The sequence below is a fragment of the Hemibagrus wyckioides genome, linkage group LG03, assembly GCF_019097595.1.
Source record: "Hemibagrus wyckioides isolate EC202008001 linkage group LG03, SWU_Hwy_1.0, whole genome shotgun sequence".
In the NCBI taxonomy this organism is placed as follows: domain Eukaryota; kingdom Metazoa; phylum Chordata; class Actinopteri; order Siluriformes; family Bagridae; genus Hemibagrus; species Hemibagrus wyckioides.
The window spans coordinates 11,326,251-11,340,387 of NC_080712.1; positions in this window are offsets into that span (position 1 = coordinate 11,326,251).

Here is a 14,137-nt window from a genome sequence, read left to right on the forward strand (position 1 = left end):
CCATCCCTAACAATACCCACACACTAATACAATTTCTGCTTTTACAGTTTGCTTCAATGTTTAATGCCATTTCATAATAAAATTAACAAAGAGTCCTATGTCATGTTGGAACAGTACAGACCCTATTACTCCACCAGTAATTCATTTTGATAATGGTAGCCTAATGCAAGGCTGCATGACCTTATTTTCCTTGGAAATGTTAAATGGATTGAATTATGGTCTAAAAATATGTTAAGTAATTTCCCAGCATTCCAGTCCTTAGGGTAAAGCCATTTGCAGGTTGTGATATCTGTCATTCTGTAAGTGGTGTGAAAGTGCTGAAGCATCCGCTCCCGTACCCTCAGCTGGGTGACTGAATAGAAAGAACATTACTCTAAACATTTAAATATAACAAAGATTAAATCAGGTGAATAATTAAATGTTTTCCCAACAACTAATTCCTAGCTATAAATGAAAACCTGTAATATCCAATTAAGTCAAACTAGACCTGAATTAAACAATAAATGTTAAACATTTCACTCTCAGAAAAAGGGTATTAAACCACACCATTACTTGTTGCTGTGGGGTTTTGTCATGGGCACATTTAGTATGTATTTTATAATTTAGGACAGCACATGAGTACCTTTACTGCTTAAATTGTTTTAATTGTATACTTACTGACCATAGTCACCCCCCTTAAATAAATAAATCTACACAATTCTCTGTCTATTTATGCTACTTGAGTTCCCCAAGGGTTAATTGAGTAGTTAGGGTCATTTAGGACATTTTTTCCCCCAACAGTGTGGATTTTCTTATTAGAGCTAACCATCCTAAACCAGCATTTACTCTTAAAACCTTACACTGTGAGTCACAGTCAATGATTTTTTTTTTCTAGAACCAGTCCAAGGTCATGGTCTTTGTCTTGCTTGTAAGACATCCAGCAGGGTCTTTCATTTAACAAACAGCTAGAACATAAAAACAACTCGGTGGCTTTAGATCTACCTTCATACACTGTTCACTTCTAATCTCACACCCGGTCCAGGTAATCAGCGCTTCAGTAGCAACTGAACGACAGAGCCTGGATCAGTAGGTGCACTGTTTCTTTATACTGGCATTTTTAATGATGGAGATCAAAGATCAATTCACAGAGATCAAATCAGACATGATATAGTCAAGACCAGAAAATACCAAATAGACAAAGGATTAGGGAAAGACTTAAGAGCTGGAGAAGTAGAAAACAGACAGCTAGGAGACTGGAAAAGCATGAACATTTTATTTCGGCTTTGAAGCTCAATATGAAAAAGACTTCACAGGTATGTGAGATAAAACACTGAGCATAAATGCATGAGATAATACGATAAAAGATTAAATCACAAGGAAAAATGTGAACAAAGATCAGGCATGCGGTTCAGAGGGAATCTAGAAGCAAATAAGTTTGCACACTTCCAGTCTATCAAAACAAAGGCCTAAGGACTTTCCTTCTCAGACACTGTCAAGGATAATGCTTCGTTAATTTTCTCTACACGTACTTTGCATTGATTGTCATTTGCATTACGTCTGGGCCAGGACTCGAAACTATGGGTCCTTGCATCTTATTTAGGAAGCTTGTATTGTTGTTCCTTTAGCATTTTGTAGAGTGTCTGACAAATGATTAAATAAAATATAAACTACAGGATGTGTTGGTGTTAAATTCTGCAAGGGGGTATTCACTTATATGCACTCATAGCTGTACAATTTCTGGCATAATGTACAGTTTTGTGAAATTTAAATCCTGTGTGGTATAAAAGGCAACCTTCTGTAGCAAAAGGTTAGAAGTCATTTCTCAAACACTGCATTGTACAATACAGTGAGAGCCCGAGGATTGTCCAATTCAGGTGTTTTTTTTTTTTTTTTTGCAAAGGGCAGTGTCTTGTCAGAAATAATACCACCTGGCTGACCTTTTCACTTCATTTTAATGTCCCATTACGAACCAGTATTTTTTTTTTTTAATCAAAACCTACACTTCCGATTCAGAGTCTTTGTGCACAACAGGACACTGTTGTTATGCAGGAACCTGGAAATAGCATTGCATTAATTAAGAGTTATATTGCACAAAACAACTACAGCATCAGGTGGCATTATGGCACAGTAGGAAGTGCTGCCATTTCACAGCTCCAGAGTCTGAGGTTCAGGTTAATTACTGTTCAGAGCTTCACGTTTTCTCTGATTCTGTGTGTTCTGAGCGATCACTGAAGTGACTTACAGTGTATGTAGATCGCATATAGGGTTATTTATTATCCTAGCTTAATTCTATTGGATTCTAAAAAATGCTTGGTTCTATTTTTTTTTCCAGCTCTATATTGACACTGGTCTTTCTTACCTTGCTCTTGTGTCTCTTTACTAAGTTATCACAACATATTTTTGTTCCTTTTTTCTTTTTTTGAAACGTATTATGTTCTGTAATAGCCTAGGGAGGAATACTGCAGCAGAAGTGCTTTTCAGTTATTTGAAGCCACTATGTGTGTGCCACTTTTACTTTTAGGTTTCAGTGAGTTTGGTTTTTTCCATCACTAAATATGACCAAGAATGACTGACATTTAAAATGTCCAATCACAGGCCATTTTCCCTGAGTCTGTCAGCAAACGTGGAGGAGTTCAGTTAAATGTATATGATCATTTTCAGGCTACTTCAAATGAATGGCTCTGTATCTTGCTGAAAACTATTGTCTCCATGGTGCCAATAAGAGACACAAACAGGCACACACACATGGGATTGTCATGTCTAAAGCTTAATTCTGTGTTCATCAAAACATTTTTGGATAGGCTTGGCTCTCTAAAATACACTCGGGTCCTTTTCTAGGAGGTTCATTATAGCTGTAGTTGTTTTAAACTTCTCTAATATTGGCAAAATGTCTAGCAGCTAGGATCCCATGCTGGGAACTAGCCCAGCCACAAGTCAGTACACTCTCAGTGCCAGTCTCATTCCCAGATAAAAACATCAGGGTTAAGTCAGAAAGGGCATCCGGCTTAAAACACCCATCGGATGTCGGAGAAACCCAACAAAAAACCCATCAAAATTAACACAACAATAATGATGAACCCAATGAAATTATGTAAACTAAACAACCAAGTTAACAATGTTTTCATCCCGGAATACATGTAGACTGCATGTTATCATCATAACTAGTCATATATGAATTTGCAGTATGAGTCTTGCACCAGTTCCTTTATTACTTTACTTTGACAGTATACTGTATGTGAAGCATCTTCACATCTTCACCGTGTGTAAAAGAATTGTGTAATACTGGGCTGTAGGGGCATGAGTGGAAACACTAACGATCCTCTGTGGTCTTTCCACAACACATGAATCGGCCTGTTTCCATGGTGACAAGCCTTTCCTGCAGGGCCTGCTCCGGCAGAGCTCGTACATTACAATCCCATCAGTGTTTTTGCTAAAATGCCAAACAAACCAAAAACCGTCATAATTATTTCTCATTGGGAAATTTCTATATTTACAAAAGATCTTATAGTTTGGGGAAAAATTAATAGAGCGATCAAAACCTCAGAATTAGTGAAAAAAAATAAAAAAATAAAATATGTATTCTCATCATTTTAAATGTAGTTATATTGTGGGTGGACGAATAAACATTAAGGTCTTATATGAAGGTGACTCTGGTAACACTTTATAGCATGGTGCCTTAAATACACATGTAAAGACAATTAGTTTAGAATTTTATTAAAACTAGTAGGCAAATCCATAGCATCAAGCAACCTCAGAGACAGGAATAGGTAAAAGATTAAGAGGTAGAAACCAGCACAGCAGACACATCAGCAAAGACTGAGCATTATTTCTCGAAGAGTCATTGCGAGAGTCTGTGTATATATAGTCCGAGGGTGTGATAGGAAACAGGTGTACCTTGTTAGTATTTGGGTGAGCGTGAACATGGCATGGGGAGAGGTGTTAAAGATTATGCTCATTTGTGGCCATGTTTGTATGGAGTTCTCTGTGGATTCTGGCTTTAGCATGATAAATGAATAATTATTAACTTAGCAGTAGGTAATTAAACGTTACTCAAGTGGTTCTCCAATAATGAATCCATTCAACTATAAATTCTAATTATTTAATAACCCATATAAAATGATTATGCTGACAAAACCATAATGACATTAGGCCACTGTGATATCTACTCGCACCAGCAATGTCTGATCCCTACTTTGTCATTCGATGTCCATCTAGCTGTCTACAAATGACGACTAAAGTCATGAAGTACTTATAGTAAATTGGTAGTTTAACAAAATACATGTCTTGTGTGTCTTTTCATACTATAATTATCTCCCTACTAGGGTTTTTTAGATTGACTGTAGTTTCAGCGTCTGACCTAGTGAAACCTGTATGAGGGTTCATTTATTGATAGAGACTTCACAGCACTTCTATAAGTTGCTCTAGATGAGTGTGCCTGCCAAATGTGTAAATACATACATGTAAATGCCATTAGAAATAGCCTTTACTTGTCACATATACATTACAGCACAGTGAAATTCTTTCTTCACATATCCCATCCTTGGAGGTTGGGGTCAGAGCGCAGGGTCAGCCATGATACAGCACCCCTGGAGAAGAAAGGGTTAAGGGCCTTGCTCAAGGACCCAACAGTGGCAACTTGGCGGTGCTGGCGCTTGAACCCCCCCGATCTTCTGGTCAATGCCCTAGAGCCTTAACCACTTGAGCCACCACCGCATTAATTACTGATACATTAATTCACTGTTTTAATGTTTTGTTTGAGTTTCCTTAATGAAAGCTTAAGTGCTTCCTAATGTAATAAAAATGTAATCAGGTGTTTCCAAATCAGTTCTTTATTAATTACTCCTGAATGTAACAAACAGCAACGTTAATAAAAGTTTAATACTTAATCATAAGCAAGGCAGTTCACACAAAATAAAGTTCAAGCTATTTCACCTTAACCTGTTTTCAGTTTTTTTTTCCATGTTCATGCATTGTTTTATTTTACTGATAATATTCTAAACGCAAAAACGTCCGTTAAAATAGGACCTAATATGACGCTCGAACCAAGATTACATTTATACTGTAAAATCGAAAGGAATACTGAAATGAAAATCAAAATGCTAACTGCATTCCTCCTGGAACGAACAGTAACTATTTACTTTGCAGTTATATATTTTTCAGATGCTCAGCAGAACTGCACAATCGGTCAGAACACATTGTACTAATGGGTTGCGTGCTTGAGAAGAAAATCTTCCTCCTCTATTCTTAGTTACATTCAGCTTCTCAATATAATGTAGAAATGCTTTTTTTCAATAATGTCTTTTAGAACAAGATGACCAAATTCCACAGAGCAGTTCCAACGTATCTCATTTAATATCTGGAGGGTTGTTGCCATGGTGGCCAATCTTCATTTTTTCTCTCTTTGAGGGTTGTCGCTTTTCAAAATAAGTATTTTCCTATGCACCACGTGTGTGAAACATCGTTCTATATGCACTTCAAACCACTGATATAAGTACGTTATGTACAGCACTAAAATTGATCTGAACCATGCAAGGATAGCCCTGGTAGGAAATGAGTAATTGTCCAATCACAGCCCATGCATTCCAATTAATTTATAATTTATGGTGCCCATACATCTCTGTGGAATGATGGCAATGAACACGTCTGAAGCTAGCTGCCAGAACGCAGCTGTAACTCAGCGTTGGCGAGATCGTATGTTTACAGCTAAGATGTTTTCAGTCTAAAAGTAACATGACACAAATTCATGTGCTGCGTTTGTTATTTTTCCATTTTAAAGACCCAGCTCTTCATAAAGTCCTTAAAATTGCACTATTAAAAAACGTACTAGATTATCTAGTATTATCTTACTAGATAAATATTATCTTCTAGATGATCAAAGTTTTTACTTTGTTGATTGTATTCTTTTACATTATACCAGGATGTTTTTATTGATAGAAATGGTTCAAAGCATCTCTGTAAATCCCTGCCAAACTCACTAAATGTAAAAATGTAAAAGCTGCATGTTTTTATTTTCAGCCTATATTCTTAATGCTCTTTACTAATGTTTACTAACTCTCAGTACTTACCACTCGGTCACCTTTGGGCTACAATACAATTGATGTAACTGACTGTTATGCTCCTAAACTACACCATATTTGGTCCATGTTTTCTTCACTCTGGGAAGGCTGAAACCTCTCTAGTGCTGTATTAGTTTCTGATTTGTTGAAATCCCTTTTTTTTTTCTGACGTCAGCTGTAATGACTTGCAATGTAGCAGAGTGGGGAAAAAACAGAACACTTCAAAGAAATGCTAAGGAATATATCAGGCAGTGTTGCATAGCAAAAAATACTGTTTTTCATCCTTCACTTACAATATAGCTCTATCTATCTATCTATCTATCTATCTATCTATCTATCTATCTATCTATCTATCTATCTATCTATCTATCTATCTATCTATCTATCTATCTAGATAGATAGATAGATAGATAGATAGATAGTATTTCGTTATCATGGGTTATTAATTCATTTTGAACTCTTAATCTCATTTTCCTCCAAACCCACATCGTAAAATGCCCGATTTTTCACTTTTGTAGATAAAGGAAAGTGTGATTTCCAAATATAAATAATTCCATATTTAGACACAGTGTAGTAAATTGAAGGGTTGTACAGGTGGTAGGTGGGGAGGGCAAAGCTGCTTCAGCTCCCATTCTGTCATGAATATTTTAGTGTGTTATGAAGAAAGGTGCTTTAGACCTTTTACTCTGCAGTCACATTTTCAGAGATGTTCCCTTTAAACCTTTCACTCCTCATTATAATGTTGGAAGAAAAGACAGGATGTTTTTTTCCTGCCACTATCCATTAGAAAAAAAAAACATGCATGCTATGATCATATATGCACAGATGGGGTTTGCTTAGATTGTGTTAGAGATAGCCATTCTTCTAAATAGGCACATGTTTATCTGGAAACTTTAAAAATGTTGGTCTCTTTCCCAGACAGGGATTTTGATGGTATTTTATTTGACTTCGTTCTATGCACAGGCTTACTCTTCTTCTCGGATCATGACGCAAAAGCATAAATGTATGATATATTTCTAAATAAAAAAGGTTTTTGTTGGAACTGTAAAGATTCAGATTTGTTGGCCGTTCTGGAGTATTCATGAATTACCACTTGCTTGATAATCATTTTCCCCCTAAAACACCATATCAAGAAAGCTTGTGCAAAAGTTTTGGGCACTCTAAATTTTTAGTAAAAGAAAAAAGATCCTTGAATGTCCTAGAAATGGTTTAGATTTCCAAACTTCATTCATTCATTCATTCATTCATTCATTCATTCATTCATTCATTTTAATTACACAAATCACTTGATTTTCACAAAAATCACAAACACAACCATACAGTATGACATGCAGTTAAATGCTTTTCAACACTGTGAATAAATAATAATCCTGGTTAGGGTCACGGTGGATCCAGATGGATGGGACTCATTACAGGGCACAATGGACACTCATTCATAGCTAAGGACCATTTAGCATAGCCAATAAGGCTAGATGCATGATTGAGGAAGGTGGGAGGAAACCAGAGAGCCCAGAGGAACCCCCCATGAACACACAGAGATCAGCACAACTCCATTTAGACTTGCAGGATCGAACTGAGGAGCCTGAGGTTGCAAAATGGAAATACTACCTGTCTATAAACAAACAAACAAATATAAGCTGAAGAAGAAGTAGAAGAGGAAGAACCACCCATTTTTCTCCCCACCTGCCCATTCCTAACATATAGCAGCTAGTAACTGGGGAGGGTAAAAGCTAACACATGCTTCCTAAAGCTATGTGTAGCTCATGCTGTGTCACAGAGCAACGTAACCCACTCTAAGGAAAACGTTTTCTATTCCTACATACATGAACTCACAGTCACCCTCAACTATCTAGTCTCACTGTGACTGCAGGGGAGAGATCCCTCTCAGACAGACAACACAGACAGTTTTGCTTTCTTGGCTTCTAGCCATTGATGGCTGTAACATGATAGGAATTTAAACTCACAGATGATACAGCAAATGTCATTTTGTTGTTCCTGCACCACTTGGGAGACATTGTTAGAATATTGTTTTCAGCTAATAAATATCAAGGATGTTCTGAAAGAGACAGAAGTTTAGGAACAAAGTCAGCAGAAAAGCTGTAGCAGATTAATAGGTTTGTATCAAGATACCAACAGTGAACCTTAAACGAACCGATGAAGATTATTCCATCATTTATCATGCCACAAAAAGGGTCTGATGTTTTTGCGTTTTTCTGCTTCACCATGCTTCATTATCTTTAAGATCAGCTTGACAATTTCTAAACAAGGCTATGATAAAATGATGCTCTTAAATATTCAAAGGGCTAAAAAACAGAAAAATTGATTAAAGATGTATCTTTGCTAAGGCTTCCTCAACCTCATTCTGCCATGTTCAGTGTTCAAAGAGAAAACACTCTCAGTGGAATATATGGAGTTGATACACATGCCTTGTGTGAAAATAGTTCATTTAATGCTGAGAGTCTATGAGAGGTGTCTTCTGTGGCCTTGTGAAAAGCCTTGAGATTCTCATGGCTGACAGGGTTTCAGTGTAGTCTAGTGTTTATTCCCTTCTGAGGATTTCACTAAAAGTAGTGCACACTTTGACATTGCAGTGGCTTTTTTTTTTTTTTTTTGGTTGCTTTTTTATCACTCTCAAGGTTAAAGATTTACCTTTGGGATTGTGTAGTTGAGTTTCGGAAACAAAGGAAAGTATATTTCGTTTTATATAAAGCCATGATATTTTCTTTCTGAGTGCTGTAACTTCTAGCAATAGCTTTTAAATAAGGCCTACAGAGGGAAAAAAAGGAATTTGTGGTCAGTCATATTTTTAAGAAAAGTTATTAGGTTTATTAATGATTAAATATTACATTTAATACTATTTGGTTCATTAAATATTAAATATGACATTTCTCAACAAATTGTAATTTCATTGCTAATAATAATTTAATAATTTACACTTTTAATTATTAGACTAAGTTATGTAGAGTGAGCATGTCACATAGTATTAATGTAAACCAATTACATTGTGAAGTTTCACAAGGATGTTGGCACTGATTGCAACTATAACAATATTAAATGTAGGCAGCTAAAGCATGCGTGGTAGAGTAGTGCAGTGGTAATATGTTTGTTGCAAAAGATCAGCATTGTGGGCTTGATTCTCAGCTAAGGGCTGAGCTTGGTGTAAGACTTTATCTTTGAAAATACACGCTCAAATACACATTATTAAATATGCATTATTAATAGAATATACACCAATCAGGCGTATTATGTACATTATGAGCACTGACAGGTGTCACTGACTGACAGTGAATAACACTGATTATCTCCTTATAATGGCATATATTAGTGTTAGTGATAAATTCTGTTAGTGGATGGGATAAATTAGGCAGCAATTGAACATTTTGTCCTCAAAGTTTAACTGGACCACGGAGCAATGGAAGAAGGCCTGGTCTGATGAATCAAGTTTTGGATGGCCAGGTGCGTGTGCGTTGCTCACCTGGGAAACACATAGCACCAGGAGGAAGGCAAGCTGGCAAAGGGTCATACTTTGGGCAATGTTCTGCTGGGAAACCTTGGGTCCTGCCATCAGTGTGGGTGTTATGACCAGTACCACCTACCTGAGCATTGTCACAGGCCATGTACACCCTTACATGGAAACAGTATTCCCTGATGACTGTGGCCTCTTTCAGCAGGATAGTGTGTCGTTCCACAAAGCAAAAATGGTTCAGGAATGGTTCACAACAATGAGTTTGAGGCCTCCAAATTCACCAGATCTCAATCCAATCGAGCATCTGTGGGATGTGCTGAACAAACAAGTCTGAACTACTGAGGCCTCACCTCACAACTTACAGGATTTAAAGGATCTGCTGCTAACATCTTGGTACCAGATACCACAGCACACCTTCAGGGCTCTAATGGAGTCCATGCCTCGGGCCAGGGCTGTTTTGGCAGCAAAAGGGGGATCAACACAATATTAGGCAGGTGGTCATTAGGCAAGTTATGGCTGATCGGTGTATATTTATGTTTGAAGTTTCAAGTGAACTTTCTAGATTTAAACATTCAAGTGAAGAATGAATTACTGCATTTAAGGAACCTATTATAACTATTATACAGTATATGAGTGTGCAGTCCACTCAAGTTTTGCTAGAGAGGTTTAAGTAATCTCAATCACTTTCAACAGTGCTTATACTATGACAAGAAATGCGGTTGTTGAAACCACTTTATTTAATTACAGTGCACTATATGTATCAACATTTCAGTGGAATCAGAAGCACACTATACACGCTATAACACATCATCAAACTGGTATTATCATCGCTAAAAATGGCTAGGTTTTAAAATACCAGTCTTTAGAAACCCAAATGTTCTTCAGCAACATTAATAATAATATGGATGACAAGACCTAAGAGAAATCCTCCTTCTTGCATTAGTGAATCAAACAATATATATATCATTATGAAAGCCACATAAGATATGTCTGCCGATGACTTACAGTCTGTTCATGCAATAATCTTGGCTTGTTGCATTTGTTAGGAATAATTTTCATACCTTTCCTAGCTGCTGGGTGCAGATTAAAGGAAGTCATAGAGCAAGTCAAGATGATCGGTGATTTGTTTTAATGTAAACAGTTTGTCTTTTCTGTTGGCTCCATGTGGTCTGTCCTGTGACACTCTACCACTCAAAGATCTACTGATAGAAAGTGGGAGCGAGCAAGCAACACTGAATAGCGATTCCATACACTGAATATTAAACACTTCAATTGATCTATTCTGGATAAGTAACATCGTTGGGCAATGGTGTGATCTAAGTAATGCTTAAGGTCAGACACAGCTGCAAACCCAGTTTACTTTGTATTCATAGTTGAGATGGTGGAGTTTTAGTCTGGAGTTCATCTAATCAGCAGCAGTGGACAGAACAATAAATCACCGCACCACTTCCAGGGGATTACAGTTACTGGCGCCAGGGGAAAGCTGCGCTCAAAGGCAATTTGAGTTCGATGTTATTACATTCAGAGGAATGTTTTTGCAAAAGCTGTAGCTGAATCTGCTGATGTAGATTATTTGTTCAATTTAAAGAAAGGGCATGCTAACATTACTAGAATATCAGGAATATCGTAAGTGTCCACTGTGATGTAATACCAAATCCTTCCTGATACAGAAAATTAATAATAATAATAATAATAATAATAATAATAATAATAATAGAAGAAGAATCATTGTCATCAAAGTCAATATACAATTAAAAATAAATAAATAAATAAATAAATAAATAAATAAATAAATAAATAAATAAATCAATCAATCTGTCCTATTTATCACATGTAGGTGACATGTGAAAGATTGTACAAAGAAGTAAAAAGAAATTCAATTTATGTCTTTCAAAGATCCTGGATGTAAGATTCAGGGCTTTGTGAACAATAGTAACAATACTATTGGGATACAAACATACCACGGATGGAGCAGTGGAAGGATGTACATTACCTTGCTGCTATGTGTAAAATATTCGGACTTCATGATATATTTCTCCCATGATTCCCAAAGCTTGTGCTATTTGGAAAAATCTGAATTATGGTGTATGCATAGCACATTCCAAAGTGGGTCATTTTGTCCATAGGGAATAGTTTAGGGTGCTTTTTACTGTCCGTCATTAGGTTCTACAGTACAAGACACATTCCTGACCTGACCAGCTATACAGAAAACCATTAAAACTGCATCGATTCACCTTCTTAAAAACCCTAGCAAAAATTGGGCAACCAATTAACACTTTAGTAACCAGCTGAGTTTCCTTAGCAACTAGCTAAAACGTCACAAACATAGGAGTCATATTGATACTTCTGAAAAACAGCATAACAATCAACTAGGATTGGATAATAGCCGACTAGCAACACCATACCAACCAGCTGGATCATGATACAACTAGTTAACAACCTAGCAACCATACAAGTTTCCTAAGCAACCAACTAGCCATACCCTAGCAACCAATTGGAATAATATAGAAATCTCCTACATACATCATGAAACAACATAGCTAACTAACATAGCTACCTGGGTTTGCATAACAGTGGTTTAGCATTTTAACACTTTTGCCTGGTCTTTAACATGATAAGCTTTACATACTTAACTCATCAGCCAACTAGCAATATCTTAGCAACCAACCGGAATAACATAGTTGTGTCAAAATATTTTAGCATTTTAACACTTGACCCTTTCAATTTTTAGCCTTCGCATATTTTCTATTAAACTGCCATCTTAGTGTGTTTAGCAGGCTCTGTCAAGCCAACATCAATGCCTGTGCACAAATACAGTTCAATTTGTATATCATTTTTATCAATCCACATTGTCACAAGCAGCTTTTTTCAGCTTGTTTAATTTTTCCTATAATCCAACAATTTGAGGAGACAGAAAAAGGTTCAGATCGCTTTAATTCTCAGCAGTTTCTAAAGGTCAAATAATGTACACCGCGTAAATAATGTGCCTTGATATGTGTGAATCTCTCTCGAAATTCCACCTCAGGAGATTATGCAAATCAGTGCCTTGGCCATGCTCTTCATGCAGATTGTCCCCAGACACACTGCTTTGGGATGCCAAATACTTACCACAGAGTTCAGAGCAGAGTAATATAAAATGATTCTGTAATCCAAATCTTTCTAAAGGAATATTGATAAGAGGAAAAATGTACAACAGTGGATTTAATGTGGTTGGAAGATTCACCAGCTGACAATCTTGTCATGATGCATGGCAGCAAGGTATATCACCACAAATGCCTGCCCAGGATTATAGTGATCCAAGTGGCAATGCATTTCCCTCTGGATTTCTGGGAACGCCATTTATAACTTGTCCTTAACTATTACTCACTAGGTCCAAGGCATTCTTCAATGTGTCACTGTGCTACTGCTAGAAAGGGAAGTCCAAGAAGGAGAGAGTTAATTAGCCTTTTTGACAAAGATGGTCCTGTGTTACTGTGTCCCAGTGCACACAGTAACATGACATACCAGAAAGAACTTCCACTCTCAAGGCCACTTCCACCTCACACTATCCTAATTGGGATCCACCTAATCATTGACCAAAGCCGAGCCAATCAACCTTTGAGTACTGAACGGCACCCTGTATGTCATTTCTGGAATATGGGAGATCCTGGGGATTGCAGAGACAAGATGGGAGCACCTCACCCACCTGAATTTGGGGACAGTTTGCCCTGACTCTCCAAAGACCTAACAAACCTTCCTAGGCCCAGGGAAATAAGAAAAGAGAACAGTCTGGTAGGTCTTTTGGTGGGGTGACACAATGACCACATGCTGACAATAATTCTTGTCCCCTCAGCAGGGTTGCATGTTGGCACCTGCTGGGCAATCGTCTTCCAGAAGAGCAGAAGCCACGGCTGAATATGGGAATGATGGATTTCATGTTTCCAGGGCTTGCAAATGTAGACATGAGGTTCTTTGCCAGCTGGAACATGTCAGCTAGAGAGTCAGACTGTGGCCATTGGACACATTCCACTGTGATGGATTACACTTATACAGTGCCTTCCAGAATTATTTCCATGACAAAAAATAATATATTCTAAAATCATGCATATTTCCATGAAATGCATATTAATGCATATTTCAGTGGATCCACATTCTGATAAATATCCATTTCAGACATGTGAAACTGTTTGGTTATGGCACTAATTGCGTTTAGTATTTTAAACTGATTAACTATTTATTCTTTGTATTAATTATTTGGTTTGTGCTCGGTAACAACCACCTGCTTCTGCTGTGCTGGAATTTCTTTGTTTTTTTCATAGTAATGGATGACTAAGGGATTTTAATATGTGTTCAACATTGCATTTATATCCCAGAGAAACAGCATATGGTCAAAATCAACAACAGATTCTTGGGTAAGAGCCATTGGAAAATAATATATATATATATATAAAAGCTGTAGCTGAATCTGCTAATGTAGATTATTTGTTTAATTTATAGAAAGGCTTCCTGCTAATGAAAAATAATAATAATAATAATAATAATAATAATAATAATAATAATAATAATAATAATAATAATAATAATAATAATAGAAGAAGAAGAAGAATCATTGTAATTATCACTACCATCAGTAAATAAATAAATAAATAAATAAATA